The following is a 26,212-nucleotide window of genomic DNA, read 5'->3' as shown; positions in this document are numbered from 1 at the left end:
TCATCAACACAACCTATTTCTGACACTTTTTCATCACTCTAACAGAAACTCTGTAACCATCATTATGCAATGGCTCCCCATTCTCCCCTCTCCCCAGACTCTTGGGAAACCTCTAGTTTATTTTCTGTCTCTGGGAATCGCCAATTACAGATATTGCATATAAGCAGAATCAGCCAGTATCCTGTCCTTTTGTATCTGGTGTATTTCACTTGGCACAATGTTTCTGAGGTTCATCCACATTGTAGCAGGTATCAGAACTTCACCCGTTTTTATGGCTGAATAATAGTCCATTGTGTGGATATACCGCATTTTGTTTATTCATTCATCCGTGGGTGAACACTCCGGTTCTTTCCACCTTTTGGCTACTGTGAATAATGCTATGAATATTGGCATATAAGTATCTGAGTCCCTGTTTTCAATTTTGGGGGTTTTCTACCTAGAAGTGGAATTGCTGGGTCATACAGTAAGTTTTAGCTTTTGAATTTGGCTCTCCAACAGCTGTACCATTTACATTCCCACCAACAGTGTGTGAGGGTCCTAATTTTTCCACATCCTTGCCAATACTTTTTGTTTTCCAGCTTCGATTAGACTATACTCTTTTTTTGTAAAAATAAAATAAATGTTTATATAAATGTATTGTAGGGGGAAAAATCCACTGTTACCCAACTGTGAACAATGATTATACTCCTGGCGCACTGGTTTATAGGAGAGGTTCATATTCCAACATATATTTTCCTATTGTGTAAAAGTTTATAGAACAAATATATTACTTTTGTTATTAAAAAAGAAAAAAATCTTAAAAATTAGCCTGAGACAGTTTCATGCGATGCTTACTAATCTGAAATTGCAACACATTACAGTTCTTGTGAAATGCTTACAGAAAGGCCCTGAATCCAAAGTGCAATGACCTGCATCCCTGTCCTAGCTCTGCCACCTCTCTGGGTGCTCTGTTTTCTCACCTCTAAACTCTGACGCACTTGGGACGGGACCAGAGTTCCCAACCACAATGCCAAGAATGGGTTACAGCTGTGCAGACAAAGCGACTCCTTCAAGCCGCAGGGCAGCACTGGGGCTCAGCACGACCAGGAGCCTCCTCCTATTATCCCAAATTGCTTACCAAAATGATCATTTCCTGTGTGTGCAGGGCTATGAGAAAGGTTGGGCAGTGCTAGGTCAGGTAACCTTTCATATCTCTTCCCACACTGAAACAGAATTCTACAACTGCGCTGAACTAATGAGTGAAGCAAAGAAAAGGGGAGCCCCGGGAGAGCCTCCCCCAAGGAGAGAAGCAAGCACAGATAGTGTTGCAGGAAGTAAGAACGCCAAGGAAGAGAGGGCAGCTTATGTTTATTCACGCAAGCATATCACCGGAAGCCACGGGTCCTGAACTAGATAGCAAGGAGGCAGTGCCTGGAGCCACACTGCTCTGGCAGAAGCACCCCAAAGATACCTGCTTGGGCAGCAGACAAGTAGAACACCTGACCTCTCTGGGAAGAGGCACTGAGGCCTGGATAAGTGAAAGCCAAGTGAAATCCTCTCTTCCAGGTGTTCTCAGCCTATCAGCTGCCAACTGTGGACTTTGCCCTGGAAATTCAACTCCTGGGCTAAAGAGATAATCTCCCAGGCATGTCCTGTGTAAACCTGGTTAATCAACAGAACAACACTCGGTGCTCAGCCTGCCTGCAGTCCCTGAAACAGTCCTGCCAACCAGGGGGTGTGCTAAAGGGCAGGTGGGAGCTTATCCTGACATAAATGTCATCTGTCCTAATAGAACCAAGTGCCCAGGATGGGCATTTTCCAAGAAGTCAAACAGCTGTTTAGAGACGAGCACTCAGCTGGAAACCTCATCCGGAAGTGATATGGATATCGTGAGAAGAGTCACTGCAACCGAGGGCGCAAGCCTTTACCAGGCTTTGTTGACATTATGGTGGTAAGCCACCCAAGAGATTCTAAAGTATAGACATGAAATTCTAGGTCACCGAAAGAAGGCATATGGATTACATCTGACCCTCACACCCTCATTTGAATCTCAGTGGCTGAGACTCTTATGCGGGTTCCCAACCACCAGCAGCACTTAGAAACTTGTTAAAAATGCACATTCTCAGGCCCCACTTCAGACCTACTGAATTGGAAACTAGCTCTCAGGTGAATTGGGGCCCGCTCAAGTCTGAAAACCTGAAACCTGGAGTTCAGACCCTCCAGAATTCCCTCATACTCTGCCTTAAATGAACTGTGAGAGACTGGAATACTACCCCACTAGCTACACCTGGTAACAGAAGTTTTCTCCCCACTCCCCCCCATTCTTATCTTCCACGTGGTCTCACAGGTTTCTTTTCTACCAACCAAATCCAATTGTGTTCCTTCCCTATTTTCAAAAGAAGGACTCCCCAGTGCCTGGAAGGGTCAAGCCCTTTAAGATCTGGCCGAAGCAATCTTCTCAGCCACACCTCTAATTCATCTGTATGTCCCCACTCATGGTAGGGACCTGCTCATGGTAGGTGACGATTTCACGTCTGCTCAGTGAATCAATGCTGAAGATAAAAACACTGTCTAAAGGAATCTTTCCTAACCACATATCTTTTCCTTCAGAAGCAAAGTAGTTACTAAAACAGACAGGGACAGGGGAGACAGGAAAGCTGAATCCCATTACAAAAGAAAATTCCTCTGTGTGTCAAGAATCTATGCTAAAATGAAATTCAATCTTACCCTGCTCTGCCCTTCACAAACTATTCTGTCTAAGCTGGCTGACAAGGCTGAACACAGATCTCATGAACACCGAGGAATGAGAGTTTATAAACAGCCACACATTTTCATTTCAGAATCCTGACCCTTGATTTACAGAATCCAAACAGGATCAATCCCTCAAAAAAGAAGTAGCCACCAATAGAAACTACTCAATGTTCAATTTCCAGCAAGTGAAAGTTGTGGCCTGATAAATTTCTTTCCTCAAACATTTCCAATAAACTTTGAGACTCTAAAGGAGACCTGTAAACTAGCATAGTTCATTTACAAATGCTAGTTTATTGAAAATTAAATTTTCCAAAAACAAATTCTATCTTCTTACTATAAAACAGAAGGAATCATAATCTAAGACATCTGACTACTTGTGGAGTATTGTTCATAAGAAAGACCATCACTCTTCCTACCCAAAGAGATGTGATTCAGATTATCTGTTTCCAAGTCTTGCCACCTACCCCACCCTCCCTGGATTTTGATTTGGACTGGCATTCTTCATATTTAACCAGGTACTCCTTTCAGGAAAGCTGAAAAGAACTCATTCAAATCCACAAACATCCAAAATCTATCCTAGTTCCCAATGGATAGAAGAACATGACTAAACAACACATAAATCAGGGGGAAAATGCACCTGGAATCTTTTAGGTAACTAAGAGGAGGTACATTTGGTGTACCAATCAGAGTGGAGGCATAAAAGGGGCACATGCTTTGGAATCATACAGACTTAGATGTGGATTTTAAGCAAGTTAGCCACTCTGAGTTCCTCATCTGCAGACATCAGAGCATCAACAAATTCACTCAAAGGTTATTGTGAGAATTTACTCAAATGATGCAAGTGGAAATGCCTGGTCTCATACAATGCCAGGAATACAGAAAGCATTCTCTATTGATACACCACAAACCTAAAATCTACAGCAATTTTTAAAACATATATTGCTTGATCCCAAGAATTATGCAGAATTGAATCAGACTTATTCCACTTCTTTTAGCTAATTAGCTATGCCTATCCCCACTCCAGATCCCCTCTATTTCCCCATATTCTTTTTCTTGATTCTTCTCGATCAAATTCAGTGTTCCTCTTAGCCAATCATCCCTCTCACATTTGACATCCCTCTGCTCCTACCTCAGCCAAGAGCATTCTCTTGACATCTTATCCCTAGGTGTGCCACAGGCCTAGAATGTATGCCCCCCACGTTGGTTCTCCAGACTCCTTCCCGTGGCCAAACGGCTGTACCTGGCCTAGCCTCCACCAACATCTTACATCCTTATAACCAGTGGCTCCTTATATTCTAACAATGATGACTTCTTCATGTTCTTTCAACATGCCAAGCTCTTTCCTACCTCAGGGGCTTTGCCCCTACTGTTCCCTCCTCCAGAAATGTACGTTCCCCAAACGTGCACATTCACAGCTGCTTCTTGTGCTTGAACTTGCAGCTCAAATGTCAAATGTCACATTCTCAGAAACACTTTCTCTAACTTTTCTTTTAATAGCTTTCAAGTTCCTATTACTCTCCCTCTTTTATATCACCACGACTTCTTTCATAGCTCCTATCACTATCTTTTTCTCATTTATTGATTTGTTTACTTGTTTACTGACTGCTACCCCCAAATACTTTAAGTTCCATGACACACGGACTTTGCTGTCTTAGTTATCTCCACATCCCCAGTATATAGAACAGTGCCTAGACCAGAATGAGTACTCAATGATTATGTATTGAATGAATGAATGAATGAATGAATGAATAAAACGTTTCTAAAAAGAGATGCAGAGTTTCACACACACCCCCACACCCTGCTTCTCTACGTGGTAGCAAAAGGTGGGATCTGAAGGAAAGAATGTAAAGTAAAAAGAGAAAGGCTATTGTAAATAACGCCACTATAAACCACAGGGGTGTGAATATCTTTTCAAATTATTGTTTTTGTATCCTTTGGGTAAATGCCCAGTAGCGGAATTACTGGATCATATGGTATTTCTATTTTTAATTTTTTGAGGAACCTCCATACTGTTTTCCACAGTGCTTGTACTGATTTACAACAGCCAAGATATGAAAGTGTCCATCAACAGATGAATGGATAGGGGCACCTGGGTGGCTCAGTCGATTAAGCATCTGCCTTCAGCTCAGGTCATGATCCCAGGATCCTGGGATGGAGCCCCACGTCAGGCTCCCTGCTCAGTGGAGAGTCTGCTTCTCCCTCTCCCCACCTACCACTCGTGCTCTCTTTCTCTCTCTCAAATAAATAAATAAAATCTTTTTAAAAAAATAAATAAAAATTAAAAAAATAGATGAACGGATAAAGACAATAAAGACATGGTATACACACACACGTGCGCACACACACACACACACACACACACCCTGGAATATTACTCAGCCATAAAGAAGAATGAGACCTTGGCATCTGGGACAGCTTGAATAGACCTAGAGGATATTATGCTATGTGAAATAAGTCAGAGAAAGACAAATAACATACGATTTCACTTATACGTGGAATATTCAAAACAAAACACAAACAAACATACAACAACAACAAGAAACAAAGTCTTAAATACAGAGAACAAACTGATGGTTGCCAGAGGGCGGTCAAGTGGGAGTATGGGTGAAATACATAAAGGGAATTAAGAGGCACAAATTTCCAGTTACAAAATATATACATCACAGAGATAAAAAGTACAGCATAGGGAATATAATCACTAATTTATAATAATGTTGTATGGTAACAGATGGTGACTAACGTCATGGGGAGCACTGAGCAATGTACAGAGTTGTCGAATCACTATGTTGTATACCTGAAACTAATATAATACTCTATGTTAACTATACTTCGATTAATTACTTAAATTTTTAAGGCTGAGGAGAAATAAACTCTTGGGGTACACAAACAGTCATCCAACTCCCCTGGTGACAAAACATTAACTGCTCTCAGGGGCTGGGATGATGTCACAGATGTTACAGTCTCCATGGCTTGCTCCCACCCCCAACCCTGCTGACTTTTTCTTATTGTGGTAAATACACATAACTCTATGGTATCCTCCTTTAGTTTCTACAGTTTCCCAGGGCTCAACTTATTTGAGCAAGCTATGTAGACATCTGACCTTGGGTATTCTTCAGGCAAAAAGAAGCCTGGATAGCACTGCTTTTGAAACCCACCTGGGGGTCGCCTGGGTGGCTCAGTTGGTTAAGCGTCTGCCTTTGGCTCAGGTCATGATCCCGGGGTCCTGGGATTGAGCCCTGCATCAGCCTGCTTCTCCCTCTGCCTCTGCCCTCTCCCTGCTTGTGCGCTCTCTCTCTCTCTTTCACTCACTTGCTCTCTCGCTCAAATAAATAAAATCTTTTTTAAAAAGCTTTTCTATTTCTATTTGATGAGATTTAAATAAGACAAACATCCCCAGTTGTTCCTCACTGTTTTCTTTTTAACCTGATCCCTGCCACTTCCCTTCGGGCATTTCCTCAGAGTTCAACCTGCTGCCCTTCTTACCACCAGACTCCTCCCAGCCAGCTCTCCCGGCACAAATGAGCAGTAACTCACTCCTGGGCAGCAGTGAGGGCTCCAACCCAGAGACACGGAGACCCGGAAAGGACAGTGCTACCCACACCACTTCAAAAACAGCAATTTAGCTGGCAGTCTTTCCGTGGGCATCTGAACCCAGACGGGTGAGTGAATCAGGGGGTTAGAGGGAGGCAAAGAAAATAAAAAATTTCAGTGCTCTCTTTCCTTCCTAGATTCCAAAGCCTCAATTCTCTAAACACAGCGGCTGAGTTAGTCAAGTCACAGACTGCCAACCAAGGTCACTGCCATTGCCAAGTTCACCTCAGCTGTCCCAGGTATTTTCTCACATACTCAAGCACCACACTTCTTTACAGTTGCTGGGGTCGGTTAGGTTCTTTAGTTTCCTTTCCCTATTTGCCAAGTGACAGAGTACTGTACATGCCCACACGGGTCTGATCTTCTTTTCCTCAGATCTTTTTTTTTTTTTTTTAAAGATTTTATTTATTTATTCATGAGAGACAGAGAGAGAGAGAGAGAGAGAGGCAGAGGGAGAAGCAGGCTCCCAAGGAGCAGGGAGCCTGATGCGGGACTCGATCCCAGGACCCTGGGATCATGACCTGAGCCGAAGGCAGACGCTTAACCATCTGAGCCACCCAGGTGCCCCTTTTTCCTCAGATCTTTACGAATGAGTGTAAATACGTAAGTGCGGCTTCTATACCATGTGGTCTTTGCCTCTTTTAGTCGCTCCTTCAGAACACACAGTAGGTCAAAAACTGCTAATCAACTAAATGGGGTGAAGGATTCTGTTACAACTTTGTGCCAAGAAAACCGACCTACAATAAGGAGTGCCGGGCATGGTTTTGGCAGCCATAAGGACCATCAAGGCTGAGCATCTCCCCACAGTACAGGGAGCTACTGTAGAGTCAGAGCTCCCTCCTACAGAAGTAAAACTGCAGAAGAAATAAAATGTTTGAGCCTAATCTGCAGAGCATGGTCTTCTGAAGCAAAAGGAACCTTAAATTATAAACAGCCTGACTCAAAGGGAAAATCTGTGAAGAACCTACTCCCAGGAACTCCCCATTCTGCCCTAGGCCTGCCTGGGTTCAGTAGGCCCATAAATTGGCACTGTTGATATGACCTTTCCAGGATATATTTCAACAAGAGATAACAACAAAGCTCAGAGCTTTGGTAGCACTCAGAGGAGATTTGAGGGACTTAAAACATGCTGCTAAGTTTGGCAGCAAAAGTTCCTGTTTCTTGCAATTGGAAAAGGAAATCTCTTTATAATTACACTTGTAGATAAGATACACCAGCTACTCATGCTACTCATTCTAGTTAGGAACAGATTAGAACCACCTCATCTCAATCCACCACTCCTCTGAGATTGATCTGAGTGATCACTGTGGGGGCAAGTCTCACCTGGGGCTGGGAAGTCAATGTCCCTCTTGGGAAGATAATGTGCCAGGAGCTTCTCCATAGGGCTTACCGTTGTAGCCACTATCACTTGCCCAGAAATACCACTCTTCATTACCTAGCTCCATCTCTGAGTTTACACTCTCCCTCAGCCCACTTCCCATCTTGTTCTTTTACCCAGGGTTCTGCCATGTCCCTAACTCCAGTGCCATATAATGTATGTTACTCATCAGAGAGGGTCCTTTCAACCTACATGCTCTTTTAGCTCAGATTCCCTTTCTGGTTTATACATGTCTTTGCAAAAGCAAAGTACAGGAGCTACGATCTATGTACTGTTTGCAGGACACTTATTACTGCTCTGCTGATACTCGATGTCTGCCCAAGACAGGAAGGAAGGGGGTATTGCCCCCATTTCTCAGAAGAACAAACCAGACAGACCAGCCACTTGGAAACACACTCTGCTTGGCTTACAAGGGAATAAGAAATATAACAGGCATTGCTCATATTTCATTCAACACCAGATATGAGGTACTATCCTAAGCACGTGATACTTAGGCCTTACCACAACACTATGGAATAGTACTCAGTGTCACAGCAAAGGAACTGGGGCATGGACAGGCTACACAATTTACCCAAGATCTCAAAGGGAGTAAGCAGCAGAACCAGAATATGAACCCCAACTGTCTGACCCCAGAGCCCAGGCTCTAAGCATCACTCTTTCGTTAGACGGCTCTTCTCCTAACACACGAATTTGTCGTTGAGCACCACTGACTCACTTCAAACTCTAAGGGAGAGAGAGGGTCAGCCAGGAAACACTGCCATTTTTCTCCACAGAGAGAAGGAAACAGTGACGGCAGTATTTATTCACAGGGCTGATCTGAGTCTATATAGCATGGCAAATAAGTACCCTCAACATCTGTCGACCAAAATTTTCCCATCGGCACCAAGTGAAACCCACCTCCTTTCTTACTAACCTGGTAGACTTTCTGACTGGCCAAAGGCTGGAGACTCTTTGCAAGCTGTTACAACCAAGCCCCGTGCATCTGAGAACAAGATCCCAAGCTCCAAGTTACAAGAACCAAGTCAAACGCTTCCTAGAGTCCAGCTGATGGGATTTTTTAAAAAAGCTACTGAAATGTTGTTTAAGCATAAACTATATATGTTGGCCACTTTGGGGAAATAAAATGTATAAAATATTATACTTAATTTTATAGAACTTCGGGGAATCTGTTGGAAAGATAAGATACATGCACTTAAGAATCAAGTCAGAATGTCAATGAAAACACTCAATCTAAACCTTCCACTTTCTAGAAGAGGAAACCGAAGTCTAGAGAAGCCAAGGTTACTTCCCCAAGGTCATCGGACAAGTCACTGATAGAGCCAGGACTAACACTCAGATCTGCTGACTACATGACCAGGGCTCTTTATACTGCTGTATGGAGGCAGAGGAACTCACAGGAGGGAGAGATCTCGAACAACAATCGCAGCGACAGTTACCAAGAGCATATCTGTGCCAGCAACTAAGCGAAGTGCTTTATATAAATTCATTTAACCCTTGCGACAAACCTTTGAGGTGAGTAACATTACTCCCAATTTACAGATGCAGACACTAAGACACTAAGTCCTTTTTCCATTGATTTTTAAAAATTAATTTAACGGGGGGGGCACCTGGGTGGCTCAGTTGGTTAAGTGTCTGCCTTCAGCTCAGGTCATGATCCCAGGCTCCTGGGATCGAGCCCCGCATAGGGCTCCCTGCTCAGCGAGGAGTCTGCTTCTCCCTCTCCCTGCCGCCCCCCCCAACTAATGCTCTCTCTCTCTCTCAAATAAATAAATAAAATCTTAAATAAATAGAATCCGATTTGACTTTCCTGTGTTGTAATCCCAACCTGATTAAGAGATGCCAGCCTTACTCTTCAAAATGCTGCTTTAAGTTGATGATGATAATAAGGGAAAGCATTGCACATTTGCTAGGTGCCAGGCTGGGCTGAGAGCTTTCCATGTATCATTTCATTCAATCCTCAGCACAACTCTCACAAGCTAAGTACTGTTATTATATCCATTTTACAGATACCTCACAGAAAACAGAGGCTCAGGGAGATTAAACAACTTGCCCAAGGTCACACAGCTAGTAACTGTAATGCCAGATTCTAAACCTAGGCGTGTGAGACCCACAAGCGCCAGCTCTTCACCACTGCACCTCATGGCATTGAGATGCTCACGGTAAGTGCAAATGGTTCGTTCCACCACACACGCACTGAGGATCAAGAGTCACTGATAGCTGAACAAACACAGGTTGATTCATTTAAAAGCAATCTATAAAACTCGGTTGTCAGAACTGCATAAGGGAGCCTGTGTTCCAAGATACAAGTGAGCACACCAAAATTCACTTCCTCGAACAAGGCTGAAGAGTTCTGAAAACTAGCTGACTATATAGTTTTCTTTCCAATTTTCCTCTTTCTTTTTTCCTATCCCCCACACCTGATCTGTTGACACTCTCAGAGAAGCTTCGACAGAGACCTAGAACCCTCTCCCTCCTATCTCTAGTCGTTTTTAGTTGGCTCTCTTCCATCATTCAAACAGTGCTTTATATCAGAGTCTAAAAATTGGACGTTCCGCCTTCTTCCCAGCCTGAAGCATGAGATGGTCATTAACCCTACCTGTAAAACCCTAACTTCAGCAGGCCTATGTTTCTTCTCTCTTAATCACAGAGACAGGCTCACTTTGGGGAGGAAATAACTACGATACAATACCTAGTGACAACATCAGGTTCACACTTGATACTATTTAGACCCTCCCCAGCTCTTGGCCCAGACCCTCCATATTCACTGACAAAATGGGTGGACAGACCAAGAGGGCACATTGGCGCCAGAGATGCCTCCAAGCCCAGGAGCAAATGAACAGGGTGTCAACCACAATGCCAGCCTCCCTGGTTATTAGGACCTACACAACACGGTCCCCTTGGGTCCCCTGGGGGCAGGCCAACCTTCTGCTAAATTGTGAAGGCCTCCTAGAGCAACCCAGCTACTGCCTTCTATCTCCCATGCTGTTCCTCAGAACTACCTTCCTCCCCTGCCCCAGTCCCCTTGCCCAGAGCTTCTCTCCTGTTTCCTCCTAGACTCCCATAACCCCCTGTTCATCTCATTTTCCCAAGGATCAAACAGTCCTTCATTTGATGTGCTGCTTCCTATTAGTCAACCTCCAGCTCACCTACAAAGCCCTTCAGTGACAAGTCACGCACAAGAAGAGTCTGCATCTTTGAGAAATGGGCAGTTTCATGACAAACCCTTAGAAACAGGTCAGCTTTGGTTAAGAAGGTATCATACTCTAATTGCATATAATTCACCCTTTATAGAGACAGTACAATCTAACACACAGGCAGTTTTTAGATGAGAAGAATACTGATAATTTTGACAGTATATTAGAGCCAAAAATAATAAGAGAAGGGATCTTTGGAGAAATCCTACAATAAGGTAGTCTAGGCTCATTTAACATCCTCCTCTCCCCTCAACACACATACACATAGGAGAGTTTTCTAGGTCTTACAGGGGGGTTTTCTATCAGGCAATACTCCGTGGCATGTTCCCTAAGACAGATGCACCCAGTATTTCACCACACCCACCTACTGAGATAGATGCACACAGTGCCTCCTCCCCAGCAAAAAATAGATGCTCAGACTCTCCCTCCCCACCCCCAGGAGAAGGCGCTCACTAATGCAAGTTCTCCCTCAGGCTTTATAGAGAAATCTCTGCAGACTATGCCAGACGGTAATTTTTTTTTCCTCTTTCATGCCCTCCTGGCCCCTTCTCCACTTTCCATGGTTCTTCTAACTCAAAGAACTCAATTATCTGCCGGCAGATTTCCCCTTCCCCTCCCCCTGTCCACCCTAAACACCCTCTTCTCCCAAGCTAACGTAGAGGACCAGAAGGGAGGCCAAGCCAACACTCTGCAGGGCTGATGCCTGTACTCCTCCAGGCTCAGATACGCATTCCCTTTGCTTGGCTGCCTCAGCAAACTCTCTTGGGCCCAACACTAGAAATCAGGAGACTCCAGGACAGTGACACATAGGAGACAAGAGAAACAACAGGAAGACATGCTCTTCAGTCTCTCCCCACAGCCGCCTGCCTGCAGAGAGGTGCTCTGGCAGTCCCTGACTCAGACCCTCCCACCACCCTCAGGTGCCCAGTGGTGCCTCCCAAAGTAGTTCTTAGAATCAGATTAGGTAGGAAATGGAGCACAGCCTCTCTTACTCCCGGGCCAGCAGTATGGCCATGATACCTGGAGTCTGGGGCGCCCCTGCAAACTTTATACCCAAGCCCTCCATTCCAGGGACAGGGCAGAGACAGCGGAATTCAGGATGCCCTAAGCCTGTCCTCCAAGGCATTTCAAAGTTTCAACTTCCTTGGATAACTGATTATTCTAATTTTAGAGAGAGGGAGCCCAGTGGGAGAGTGTGCAGGAAGGGGTGTAGAGGAAGGGGGAGAGAGGGAGTGAGAACAGGAATGTTACTTTTTAATCCTTAAAGAACACAGAGGGATCCATCCAACGTGTGACTCAGCTCTGGGAAGCTGGACTGAGGAGGAGTGGGGAACAGCTGCAGCCCCAACCTAAGCTATGGACAAAGTTGCCATCAGGCCTTAGAGGCTTGCTGGGCTGTGATTCGCCTGGGAAGGTGGCTCTGTTGTTCAACAACAAATCTGCCTCTTTAGGGTCTTCCCAGGGCTTTCCTCCCAGAGCCCAGGGCATGGTAGGCAGCTTCCCTGTCCTACGACAGAAGCTGGGACTGCAGGTGGGGTGCCAGGTCCCTCCCTGTGTTCCCACCAAGCATGCCATGAGCCGTACACACTCCCTGAGATCAGATCCGGGTGTCCTTGCCTGGAGTCTCCCCACCCCTGCTATTCTGTTCCTTGGCACAGTCCCACTGCATATCAAGAATCTCTGCCCTTGAAATTCCCACTTCCTCATTTCTTTCTTTCTTTCTTGTTTCCCTCTAAGCTGTAGTCACACAGGTTCCTGAAAGCTGCCCAGCCCCCAAGGAGCCTTTCAGAGCGCTAACTCTTCCTGCCAGTTAGACGCTGCCTTTCAAACCCAGAACAGGAGAAAGGCCTCTCTGCCCACTCAAAACAGTTTCCCCAGCAGAACCCAGCAGAATGAGGGAACCAAACCTGACAACCAGAAGCCTCTCTTCCAGCTACTGAAATTTATGACACCATAACTGCCAGGTAGCTAGCTGTGGGACACTGGAAAAGCAAAGGGTCTGCTGGAATCTCTCTCTTCTGTACTAAACACATGAGTCAGGTGACTTAAGGGAAAGAAAGTTTCATCTCTGAAGGATCATTTATGAGGCTCAAAGCCTACAGTGAACATCACTCTATTTCCCAACCCAAAGAAAGCACTATTTGTTTCCTTTAATATCTTAAAGGACTTTTTAAAGGTTTTCCTCATTTTTATTTGTAAATGCACAAAAGAAAAGGGCACTTTATAAACTGGGAAACCAGAACAGAGGGGCAAAATGACTATACAGAATAGAGTGGGGTCATCCTTCAACATCTTACATTATATAGGACTTGACTTACTTAGAATTACTTTCATGAAAATTATCTCATTTTTGTTCTTCCCAAAAGACCTGTTGAAGTAGTTATATCATTATCTCCCATCTCACAGCTAATAACTCTGAAGGTCACAGAGGTTAATGGTCTTGCCGATAGCCACCCTGATGGCAAGTAGCAGAATCTGACCATGGACTCAAGTCTACTAACCCCAAATCCGGTGTTCATTCTGATTTACCAAAAGAATGATCATCGCTAGCCCTCTTCACATATCGGGGCTGGGGGGAGGTGAGCCCCAACCACAGCCACTTGAGCAGAGGAGAACTGAGATTCTGGATTTGCACTGCCTCTTCCTCATACCCCCCAAATTTAATCCCAACCAATAGTGCAATGCCATATCCCCCCAACAAAACAGAGGTTTCTACCAAGCAGAGGATCATTGGAGTGTACTAAAAGGAGGCATCACTTTAACAGTGGCCCATCTGAGGTGCAGGGCCACGGAGTTCACCCTTGTGGACCCTTAGGCCACAATACTGATGCATACATGTACACATTCAGGGAGCCCAAACTGGGGACATGGTCAGTGCTTTTATTGGCAAGCTGACCCGAAGTTAATCAGAAGGCCCCCTCATTGTCTGCCAGAATACAAAAGACATTCTGTTCAGAAAGTTCAAGAAGAAAAACCAAAGAGCCAGGACAGCAGCTGTTCCCTCATCCCACAGAGAAACCAAAGGCATCCACAATGTTCCCTGAGGCCCAGGAGTAAGTTTGAGATACAACATGCCTGAAGCGGAAGCACATCTCCTGATGGGTCCCTACTGCAGGGAGTGTCTGCTGCATGAATCCTCCAAATCAGATTACTAACAACCTAGCTACCCCATCACCTATAAAGTGCCTTTCTGGAAGGGTTTCTTCTGCTAGGCCACACTAAGCTCACCACACACCAGTCCTTTAGGTCAGAACAAGTTTTACCAAAGCATACGACAAACAGAAGAGGAGTGCACAGCATGGACAGTGCATGCCCTGAGACTGGGTTAAAATATTAACCCAAAGTATCCATCTGGCACAACCACAATACCTCGTGTCTCCACGAGCAAGCTAGCTCTTAGCGGCCACCACTGAGAGCTCACTCGGAGATACCTGTATAGGAAACCTCTTCACAGGCCCCCCAACCCAAAATACACACACACCTGCCAGCCTCCACCCCATATACTTTTTAGGAAAGCCTGTGATGGGCTTTATTAACGCAGGAGAACAACATGCTTCTTTCCAAGTTACCTGGGAGAGAGACTGAGAGTGTGATTCCCAGCTCAGATATCCCTAAGACGGTCCCTCTGTCCTAAGAACTGCTCCAGAGACTGGGAACTCACCACAGGCCCCTAGCTGAGTTAACTGGCTTTTTTTTTTTTTCATTACAGGTCAGACATAGCAGCACCAAGAGACAAAACCGACAGTGTTCACTAGAACAAACCAAGCCACTCAAAAGACACTGGAGTTTCCGTGTAGGAACCTCAAACACAATACTGGAGTGATGATAACTTGCTTTTTCTATATAAAACACTCTTTCTGTAAAATATCCTAAGCCTTTGTGCTAAATAAAAGATGATGATTTCTACAGAAAGTCTAAACACCTCAGGTTCAGCAAGAGTGAGATCAGCTAGATTTGCAAAGTCAAGAAAATTGGCTGTTTCCCTCCTCCTTAAGCTAATAGAATCCAACTGTTGAAGCATGACATCATTCCTGAGCCCCAAACCCCGAGCAGAGAGTACAGACATTTGCCTGCCTCCCAGAAAACAGCCCAAGACTATGGCCAGGAAAGGAGAAAAAACAATCCAAGCCAGAGCTGACCTTACCTGAAAGTCCCGGTGCTTTCCTGCCCACTCCATTCTCGGCAGAGTTTGGCTCACACCACAGTCTGTAAGGGAGCCCAGGGCCCCAAAATCCACTCGCTTAAGCTCCGATACCTGCTGCGAGCTTCCCACAGCTCCTTCCTCTGACCTTTCGTGGAGTTCCTTCCAGCCAAATGAGCAGAGCACTTCTAGCTGGCCAGGCCAGTTGTCATGGAGACCCTGTTCTCGCCAGCCAGCATGCTCCTGTGCTCGCGCTTGCTCGCTCTCTCTCACTCGCGCTCTCTCTCTCTCTCTCTCTCTCTGTCTCCTCTCTCCTCTCCCCCTCCACCCCCCTTCTCTCCCGCTCTCAGTTCTGGGAGGCTTCCACAAAACAGCACTGTCTTTTGATCAGCTCGGGTTCTGCACACATTCCACTCCTCCTACCTCCCTTCCAGTCAAACAAGGACTCTGGGCAGCTCCTGGGAACTTGCTTCAACAGCTCAGATGGGAGAAGGGAAAGACAGTGAGTGGACTTGTTTTCCTCCCCTCCAGTGTCTCATTTTTTTTTAATTTGGAGGAATCCTGGCCAGAGGGGAGGGAGCTAGCTGGAGCACTTGGGAGGGGAAGCAAGCCTTTCCTCTGGGTCCCAGAGTGCGGGTAGGAGGACCCAGATGCATTGCCTTGACTTGTTTGTGCACTTGGGATTTTCCGGGCAGCACTTGAGGCGGAAATGCATTCACATCCCAGGAGCTCGCCTGGACTGGCCTCTCTGCTTACCTTGCTGCCTGCCCAGGTTGTGGTGATCGCTTTAACCAGTGCAGGGACTCATGGTACTATTGCTGGTGCCCAAGCAGACTCTCATCTTCCTGCAATGGAGAGGAAAGACACTAGGTCAGGACCAGGAAGAGTCCTGGGCAAGTCCAGAGTCACAGCCCAAGCAACAGACATGACACAAACACAGCCTCATCGCTCTGCCCTGCTCAGGGCCTGCAGCTAAAGCCCCAGCTGTCTGTGAGCTGCTGTGACAGCCAGGAATACTGTCACTCCTGTCCAAGAGCTAGCACGGTGCCTGGGACACGGCAGGCCCTCTCAATTCAACCCCCCATGTACATTTCTGCTTTGTGACCTTCTTTTATATGCACTATTCTGTCTGATCCTCAAACCATTTGAAATACACTGGACAATATTATTACCATTTTATAGACTGGAAAACCAAGGCTCAGAGAGACCCAGTGTTTAGTCCACAGTTACACAGCTCATGAGTTAGGCAGTTGAAGAACTAGGAGATTAGGCCACTGTCTTCCAGTCCAGGGCACTTTCCACTAAAGTACACTACCATCTGATCCTAAGAACTAACAACTTTTTTTTTTTAAGATTTTACTTATTTGACAGAGAGACACAGCGAGAGAGGGAACATATGCAGGGAAGTGGGAGAGGGAGAAGCAGGCTCCCCACTGAGCAGGGAGCCCGATGCGGGGCTCAATCCCTGGACCCCGGGATCATGACCTGAGCTGAAGGCAGACGCTTAACGACTGAGCCACCCGGGCACCACACTAACAACTTTTTTGATAGCCGGTATTGAGATACAAACTGAGTTCCCAGGGGAAGGTAGAGAAATCTTTCAGTCATCGTGTGTGAGACCTGACTACCATCCAGTTGGCCTGAAGACTCTATGATAGCATCTATGAGACGTGGAAGGTAATGGTGCACAGATTAGAGCAAAAAGTCCTGCCCCAAAGCTATAAATTACCTTACACTTTTCCCAAGTACCCTCATAAATCTTGGCTCATCTGTTCAACACAACTGACCTAAAAGTTAGGACTGGTATTATCATACTAATTTAACAGATTAAAGAAAATCTCAAAGAGAGGTCAAATGACTTGCCCCAGCTCACAGAAGCAGAAAATAACAGACCTAGATACAGCCTTTCAGCTCTCCTGTGTGTATTAAGCAGAGTAGCTGTAGAAGCACCCGTGGAGCAGGGGTCAGAAGACCCTGGAAGTGTCTGGCTCTACCACTAACTAACCTCCCAGTTTCCACCTATGAAACCTACCCCATGGGCAACTGACAGGCTGGGATGGGCATAAAAAGAGATGATGTGTGGGAAAGCATTCTCCTTAAATTGGGCACTGAGCTAAGAACTTCATTCATCTCAGCTGTTTTTTACCATGTACAAACAAACAAAAAGCCAGGGCAGTTGGTATCTCTCCCAGAGGAGGACACTGGGGCTCAAGGAAGACATTTTTCAACGCTGCTTCCTAAAACAGTGCCAGAGAGGTCCTGATGGAATCTTTAATGCAGCGATTCCTTGCAGAATCCTTGTGTTTTTATTAACCTCTGATATATCACAAAATTCTCAAAACAAGATTTTAATTGACTTAAGCTTAAAAGGTAAATATTAAAAAAAAAAAAAGGTAACTACATGTCAGGAGCCAAAGTAGGAAAAGTGTCAAGAAAATGCAACAGGAAATAACGGGACGGTATAAACCCTAAGTGGTGGTGGGCCCTATTGCTGTAGTGAAGCCATCAGAGCTTCAAAGGGGGCAGGGACCAATCTCCCACTACAGATGCCCAACCTGAGCCAAACACCACCTCAGGAATCCCTCAAAGGCCCTAGTGTCCCACGTCTGCAAAGGAAGACAGGATGAAATGGCAAGTGCAACACCATCAGGTCCCAAAACTTCTCCCTCTTCCCATTCCCCACAGGCATCCCTCTGTTCTCCTCCTCACTCTGAAAATGCACATTCCACTTCCCAGTAGCCATACTGAAAAAGAAGAGATGATGCCCATTCACTTCCACAAGAGAATACTCACAGTTACAATATTAGCACCAACTAACATTTACTGAGCACCTCCCATATGGCAGGCATTCTTCAAAGCACTATGAGGGGCCAGGGGCCGGGGCCGGGGCTGAGTACTGAAGCGGCTACAAGTCTAGTCTCTAAAGTAATCCAGACTTCAAAAAGCCCTCCAGACTGGGCACAAAATGCAGGCCATGCTCCCCCTAGTGGCACCCTGGAGTTCACAGAGATTCTTTAGAGCCTTGTCCTCAGGGGGAAGGGAGACAGTAAGGGCCCCATGATAGAAGAACCGGAACCCCTGCTTGGGTGCTGCTGCAGGTATAAGCTCTTTGAACTAGGCAGGGCAAGAGGACAGCTGCATACCTCCGCTGCCTATGCAAGGCTGGATTCAGATCAACCCTACTTGACCTTTCCCAAATGACAGGGCTTTATGGGGTCTAGGATCTGTTGAAAGGCACGCATACAATCTTGTGCCAGAAATCTGGGAGACACCCTTGCGTCTTCCTGCCTCTCTCTCCCCATATCCAATCCATTTGCCAATTCCAAATAATTCTATTTCCAAAATGTGTCTATCCATTTTTCCGCCCTCCACTGCCACCTCAGTCCCTTCCCTTGATTACTGAAAATCCTCCTGGATTGCCCCAGCTTCCACTCTTATCCCCCCAGCTCCATTCTCCATGCAGCTGTCTGATGGACATCCGATCCTGTCATTTCCTGCTTGATGCACTTCAATGGCTTCCCACTGCACTTGAGATAAAATCTGAATTCTTACCAGGACCTAGAAGGCCCTGCTTGATCCTTTTCCAGCCTCCTCTCAGCACACTTCCTGCCCTCCACCTGTGTGTGCTAGCTACACAGGCCTTCTTTTAATTCCCCCCAAAGGGCCAGATTTTTCCCAAGCTATTCCCCTTGGCCTGGGACACCCCCGCCCCTAGTCTGCCTAATTGGCTCTTACCTTGCCTCAACTTGCCTCTCACTTCCTCAGAGAAGTCTTCCATGATCCTCCAATCGAAATGAGGATTTATCCTTCATAGCACTCACCATAATCTCCAACCAAAATACATTTCCCTTTTCTTAAGGCCAATTTTCCCTGATGGGAAAAAGTTCCCTTGGGAGCAGGAACTTTGACTGTTTTGCCACCATACTCCCTGCATCTAGGATAGGGTCCAGCTCCCAGCTGGCACTCAGAAGTTTCTGCTGAATGAGTGCAAAGAACCCATTTTGTCTTGTCCTGCAGGAAGAAGAAACTTAGAACAGCTATCTCGTGCCACTCATTGTTTCTTTTCATAGACTTACAAACTATAATTACATCTCCTCTCCTCATGTGCCTTGCCTGTGGGCTCGACCAAAAATTCCTGTAAAGTCTCCCTGTGGTTTATTTCCCAGAAATTTCCTCATAAGGTCACTCTTCTAGGGATGCGCTCCAGGGTTTTGTGGGCTCTCCCATTACCCACTACAGGCACTCGTCCGCCAGTGTCACTGCCAAACCGAGCAGGGTGCAGGAATGGCCCAACCCCCACAAATGAGAAGGATCTCTCAGGTCAGCTCCATTCAGGGACAGTAACATTTTTCTCTTGCCTCCATTGTGCAGGTCACTGTGCTTATGAAAAATACATTTTTCCTTTAAAAAGTCATCTTATGTTTTATAATTTAACTGCGCCCTGACTCTCCCACCACTCCCTCCCCACGGCTCATGCTGTTACCTTTATCGGAGGACCTCCTCCTCCCCAACAAGCAAAATCTTACAAGGCCCAACTCAGTGATCACCTCCCCTGTGAAATATTTCTTGATCTCTTATCAGAATCTGTCTGCTCTGCAATCCCACAGCAGTTTGAAGATGGCTTTATCGTGGTATTCATAGCACTTTATCACTGTCACTCATATTCGTACGGTCATGAGCCCCATAAGGTCTACTAACTTTATTATTTCATTCACAGTGGGCAATCTATTAATGTGTGTGGGATAAGTCAATCTTTGAAAAAGACTTTTAAAAGCAAAAACAGAAGCTGTACCCTCCATAAAATGAGTGAATCTGAGTGCAAAGACTTATACAGAAACCTAAAAACACAGGAGCAGAGTAAATCTTTTAAAGTCACTCCTTACTTTGGGATCAAAGGAATTCAAGAAAAGTAAGCTGTTGTTTTGATATTACCTGTTGGATCCCAGAAGGCCTAAGAGATGCAGTGTAACTTCGGCCGCCTCTGGGAACTGAGCTCCCAGTTGCCACCAGACTGTGGAGTCCAGCCACCTCTGCACAGGGGGCATCTAGTTCTGCCCAAGTAGTGGGGGAATCCGGCATGTGTCCTGCCTGGTTCTGCACTGGGCTCTGGCTGCCGTGTGAGCAGGCAGGTTTACACAAGAGCCCTTTAGGAAATGCAGGAGTAGAGAAGGATTCGGTCGACTGGAGCCCAGGTCCTGGTTGCCAGGGTGGTGAGATCTTGAGCAAGTCCCTGCCCCGCTCAGGGCCTCTGCTTTTCCCTGCACGTAACAAGAGGGCTGCTGGGCTGCTGGGCTGTTGGAACTAGCTGTTCTCTAAGGGTCCTTACAACTTGAATGTTCTGTTGCAGTTGCCCAGTACAACTGTTCTGTCCCAGTCACCTAGTCCCACTGATTTCAGGAAGACTTCCTGTTTCAGAGGCTCCAGAGTCTCCTCCAAGACTTTCAGCAGAGCCCCTGGCCTGGGGCTTTGGAGTCCTCTGCCTGGGACCAGACAGAAGACCAGCCCCATAAAAGGCAGCCTCTTCTGGAGGAGAAGATGGGAGATTCAGGCTTCTTGCCTAAAGAAGGCTGAAAAGAGAAGATGCCAAACACAGGATGGGGAAATTTGGAAATGACCTGGGAAGTGCCTTGGAAGGAAACTGAGCCTCTGCCAGGGACTCACTCCTTAGCCAACGGTCTGAGACAAAGCCGCTTTTACAAAGCAGAGGAATTGGCAATATCTAAGTTCTCCTGGAAGATAATATGCCTACTTCCAATCAAGCAGTCTCCTCATGGGCTCTACAGCACCTGTGAATCAACAAAACAGCTGTCTCCGTCCAGATGGCAATGCCAGCCTTCTCCTGCTTCTGTCAGGAGCCACATCCAGCAGGACCTCCAGTGCGCCAGCCACTGCTACACATACTCTGCTTCTGCTTGCACAGATGAAAGGGCCGTGCCTTGCTCAAGTCCTGGCATTTTATGAGAGGAAATTCTCTGGGGTCCTTACTCCTGACCTAATCCCACCTGCCTCCCACCCAACACTAAGGCACTGAACTAAAAGAGTGTGGGATTCAGCCTGTAACTATCCTGGATCCCACTGCCCTGTGACGAAGCAGCTCTTGGACATCTTCGTGCTGGGTTGAGCACACTCTCCTTTGGTCTGTCAGCCTCCCAGCCCTAGTTCACCTCTACTCAGTTCACAACTCTCAATATGAAACTCAAAATTCAGATCCCCAGGGCACAAGATACTCAGTGGCTTGACCCAATCTCTTGGAGTATCTGTCACAATGCTTCCTAGAATCTCTCAAATCCACAGACCACTGACTACTGTCCCTTGTTAAGTCTGAGCATTTTAACACTGGGCCATAGAAACACAGCCTGGGGCCAGGAAAGACCGGACTGAGGAGGCAATATTCCAGACCCCTTCTAAAAGCACCATTTTACCTTTCCAGAATGGGCTTCTCATGCTTACTTGCCTTAGAACTCTGAGCTCAATCAAGACCTTAACCTGTCACGACCAAAGCTTGATGATAGGGGAGGTAGAGCACAAAGTGGGGGGAAAGGAGATGGGGGAATAAGAAGAATGTGGACTCAAATGGCTTTTCCATGATATAACCAAAAAAATACCTTGAGCCTGAATGAAAAAGTACTCCTCAGAAAAAGATCTGGGCAAATATGTGGGAGATGTGGGCCCAGACTGTGTCACCTCCTCCATGCCATCTCCCCTGATTTTCCCTGCCTGGACTGGATTCTCTACCCATAGTCCTTATAACTCATTGAAACAGTCTACTACTCCATTGTTAGCCATGCTCACTGCCTTGTATTTTAGTGTACAAGGCTTATTCAACTTAATTCTCCTACTAGCCTATAAGCCTATAATATTCTTTAGGGCAAGAACTATGTCTTAACTCTGAATTCTAGTTTAGGACTCTGTACCAAGCACAATTAATACATTTTTAATATATGAACTAATGAAACCAACCAACTAATCAATCTAATTAATAGGGGATCAATAATATCACCACAAAACTTAACCGTTTGGTGCTTAGCACCTCAGAGTGGTCCAGGGTTCCCAAGGTATGACGTGTACAGAAGATGATTGATTATAAGTGGTATATGGACAAACATTTTAAAAATGTTAAATACTTTTATATTTATCTTAATGTTCATAAGAAAAAAACATAACCAGCTATTAACCCCATTTTCACTGATCTCATTGATTAGATCAATGCTAAAGAAGGTACAGTTGACCCACAAACAACGTTGGAGTTAGGGGTGCTGGCCCCCTGTGCAGTTGAAAGTCTTCATATAACTTTTGACTTCCCAAAAACTTAACTACTAAGAGCCTACTGCAGACTGGAAGTCTCACGAATACCATAAAGTCATTAACACATATTTTGTACGTTATATGTATTATATGCCATATTCTTACAATAAAGTAAGCTAGAGAAAAGAAAATGCTATCAAGAAAATCATAGGAAAATTATATTGTATTATAATGTATTTATCCAAAAAATCCATGTATAAATGCACCTGCACAGTTCAAACCCATGTCGTTCAAAGGTCAACTGTGTATGTTTTTTGTTTGCTTTCAGTTTTGTTTTGCTAAAATTAGTGGGTAGAAGTTTAAAGAGAAATAAGAAACCTACACAGTCTCAAAGTATCTCTCCCAAAATGTTTATTAATTACAAAGGCATAAATACAAAAACTTGATGATGAAGAAACCTAGCAGACTTTATCTTAACCAAGTGATCAAAGGTAACATTACTATTAATAAGACATACTGACATCATGTACCCCGACATGATGCACTGAGAAGGGCATTTTATTTCTGTGGCATTCTTCCCAAAAATCCATACCTCAATCTAATTATGAGACAATATCAAACAAACCTGATTTGAGGGACATTCTATAAAATACCTGACTAGTACACCCTCAAAAGTCTCAAGGTCATAAAAGACAAGGACAGACTGTGGAACTATCACAGATTGGAGGAGACTAAGAAGACATGACACATAAATGTAATGTGAGAGTCTGGATTAGATCCTGGAATAGGAAAAACTAATGAAATCCAAATTAAGTCTATAGTTGACATTACACTATTACTAAACTTCTTGTTGTACCATAGTTCTATAAGATTAGGGGAACTTGTATTATCTCTGCTGCTTTTCTGTAAGTTTAAAATTATTTAAAAATAAAAAGCTCTTAAGCCAATTTAAAGATCAGTAAATAAAAGTATATACAGGGGTGCCTGGGTGGCTCAGTCGGTTGAGCATTCGACTCGATTTGGGCTCAGGTTGTGATCTCAAGGTCATGGGATCGAGCCCCATGTTAGGCTCTGCACTCAGCGTGGAGTCTGGTCGAGATCTCTCTCTCCCTCTCCCTCTGCCCTTCCCCAGGCTCATGCACTCCCTCTCTCTTTCTCTCTCTCCCTCAAAATAAATAAAATATATATATTTTTAAAGTATATACAGTATAAATCACAGGAATGGGTAAGAATGGCTCAAGTTTGAGAAGAACTAGAGCAGTCACTCCTCACACCCTACATCCAAGAAAAACTGCCCCCAGAATGAGAACTGTGGCTGTAGAAGAATATTTAGTAAAATAGGAAAGTGTTCATTTTATATTACTTTGAGAAAAGTAATAAATTATCCCATTTTGTTAAAAAATATATATCACATATATAACACATAGAAAAATGTCTTTGTTAAAATAAAAATAACCTATACTAAATAAAATACAGATGGCATTATTAGATAGTAAATGGGACATAGCTTTTACAAAGTAACTTGGCTAAATCAATTAAAATGCTCATATTCTTTGACTCAGTATCGTATCCTCGCTTCTAGGAAGTTACCCTAAGAAAAAAACTTCCGGGGGCGCCTGGGTGGCTCAGTCGTTAAGCGTCTGCCTTCGGCTCAGGTCATGATCCCAGGGTCCTGGGATCGAGCCCCGCATCGGCTCCCTGCTTGGCAGGAAGCCTGCTTCTCCCTCTCCCACTCCCCCGCTTGTGTTCCTGCTCTCGCTAACTCTCTCTCTGTCAAATAAGTAAATAAAATCTTTTTAAAAAAAAACTTCCGAAGTAGGACTGGTAAATTTCAAGGATGTTTTGACCAAGACCCAGAGTAAAAAATACGTATGTAATATAGTAATGTCATATGCACATGTATGAGAGGGCATGTGTGTGTGTGTATAAAACTGAACCGGGCGCCTGGGTGGCTCAGTCGTTAAGCCTCTGCCTTCGGCTCAGGTCGTGATCCCAGGGTCCTGGGATCGAGTCCCACATCGGGCTCCCTGCTCGGCGGGAAGCCTGCTTCTCCCCCCTCCCACTCCCCCTGCTTGTGTTCCCTCTCTCGCTGTCTCTCTCTCTGTTGAAAAATAAATAAAATCTTTAAAAAAATAAAAATAAAATAAATAAATAAATAAATAAATAAAACTGAACCAAAAAGTTTTCTCAAAACGGTGTTTATCTTTACCATGTGTGATGCTATCTTAATCTATTTCATTAAGAAAGCCAACGCTTGTACGGCCCCCCACTAAATTGATTTTCCAACCCACTAATGACGACCTGCAGTCTGAGAAGCTGCACTGGACTATTGTGCGGCCATTAAAAGAAATGATACAGTCCCCAAGCTGGTGACCGCGACTGGCTCTAGGGGAAGAGGAAAGAAGGTGGAAGACTTGCTTTCACAGTACACCTTTTTGCACCGTTTGGATTTACAACACATACATGTATTACTTATTTGAAAATTAACCTTAAGTGATGACTGTGAAGACTTTAACAGCATCAGGCAATGCTAATTGTGCATTACAAACCTATAATTACACTACACTACAAAAACACATACAAGTGAAGAAGGAAGACACTCCAACAAAGTGCTGGGATAGGATTTAAGTCAGTCAACTGGACACCTTCCATCTTTCTGGAAAGGTTCTGACATGGAACATACCACTACTATGGCTTCTAGAGTTTTCCATTCAGAACCTGTAAGTGGGCTAGCTTCAGCACTCCATTCACACTCAGGACTCTCTCTTCTGAGTTCTTTTGCTTTCCCTCCTTCCCCCACCAAACCATTGTTCATCCATTCATATTTTTAATTACATATAAGCTCTTCTGAGCAATAGGATCATTTCTTATTAGCTTTGAATTCCCAACAGGCTATAATGCTGTGCTTTCTTTACACATAGCAAGTACTCAGTAAGTATTTATTAAATAAGCAATATCACAAGCAAAACTCCAGAACAAAGAAATATGAAAAGTGGCAAGGACATGCAGGAGGAAGAACCAGCCACTAGAGATTAAGTACAAGTCATACTAAAACATGTTATTATTACTTTCATTTAAAAAAGCTAATATAAAATTATTATAGAGAATAAAGGAGACAAAATATGTGAAACACACAGTGATAGATAGCAAGTGGTCTATAAACAACAGTTTGGGGTTTCAAAAATAATATGCATACCTATTTCCATGATATATATTTGTATATGACATATGTTATATATCATATAAATAAACACATCCATATGCACACACATATATCAAAGAATGCCAGGGACACAATTTTTCTGGACTTCAGAAAAACTCCTCTTGATCTTAAGGATAAAACAGAAATACACTGGCAACTGGATGGTCCGGTAACTCAGGACAGCTGGGACCAAACGGTGCTGCAAAATGGATCAATATCAACTAGGAAGAAGTGCTCTGGAACTCCCTAGAAGTTTGGCCACTTCTCATAGGTTCTAGATCCTCTCACGGTTGTTTTTATCAATAATTAGGGGAAGACACGCTTATCTAAAATGCCTATGGCAAACTAAATGGGAGGAATAATTAATATACTAGAGAGAATCAGGAAGAAAGGGCTCCACAGACTGGAACCAGAGGTTAATATAGCAAGATGAAATTTAAAAAAAAAAAAAAAAAAGATACTATTTTACTCAAGTTTAGAAAAAAAACTACACTAACAATAGGATGAAGATGGTAGAAGTGAAGGAGACTTGAGAAATGGTTCAATATGAGTCAACTGATGAGTCAATGTGATTTTTAGTTTCACTGACTAAAATACAGAGCCCAGATCAAATGAGGTCCATGTCTTTACTCTGCTCCATTCCCATTAGAACAATAGCACGTTCAGGGGAACACACTGTATTTGCAGACCCGGGGGTAAATGGAGTCTTAATAACATCTCAGGCAAGTATA

General features: G+C 44.6%; 1 protein-coding gene across 4 annotated transcripts in view; it reads right to left on the bottom strand.

Annotated features, from left to right (window-relative positions):
* The window catches only part of DENND2B (DENN domain containing 2B), a 101,452-nt gene extending 86,146 nt beyond the window's left edge, over nucleotides 1-15,306 (bottom strand). For all 4 annotated transcript variants that reach the window (XM_021685749.1, XM_021685751.1, XM_021685752.1 and 1 more), the window contains exon 1: nucleotides 15,038-15,306. The gene's annotated coding sequence lies outside the window, so the exon portion shown is untranslated. The remainder of the gene's footprint in view (nucleotides 1-15,037) is intronic.
* Nucleotides 15,307-26,212: the final 10,906 nt, after the last annotated feature.

The sequence above is a fragment of the Neomonachus schauinslandi genome, chromosome 11 (genome assembly GCF_002201575.2).
Source record: "Neomonachus schauinslandi chromosome 11, ASM220157v2, whole genome shotgun sequence".
Taxonomy (NCBI): Eukaryota; Metazoa; Chordata; class Mammalia; order Carnivora; family Phocidae; genus Neomonachus; species Neomonachus schauinslandi.
The sequence above is the reverse complement of the archived record's forward strand: the minus strand, read 5'-3'. Positions and strand labels throughout refer to the sequence as shown.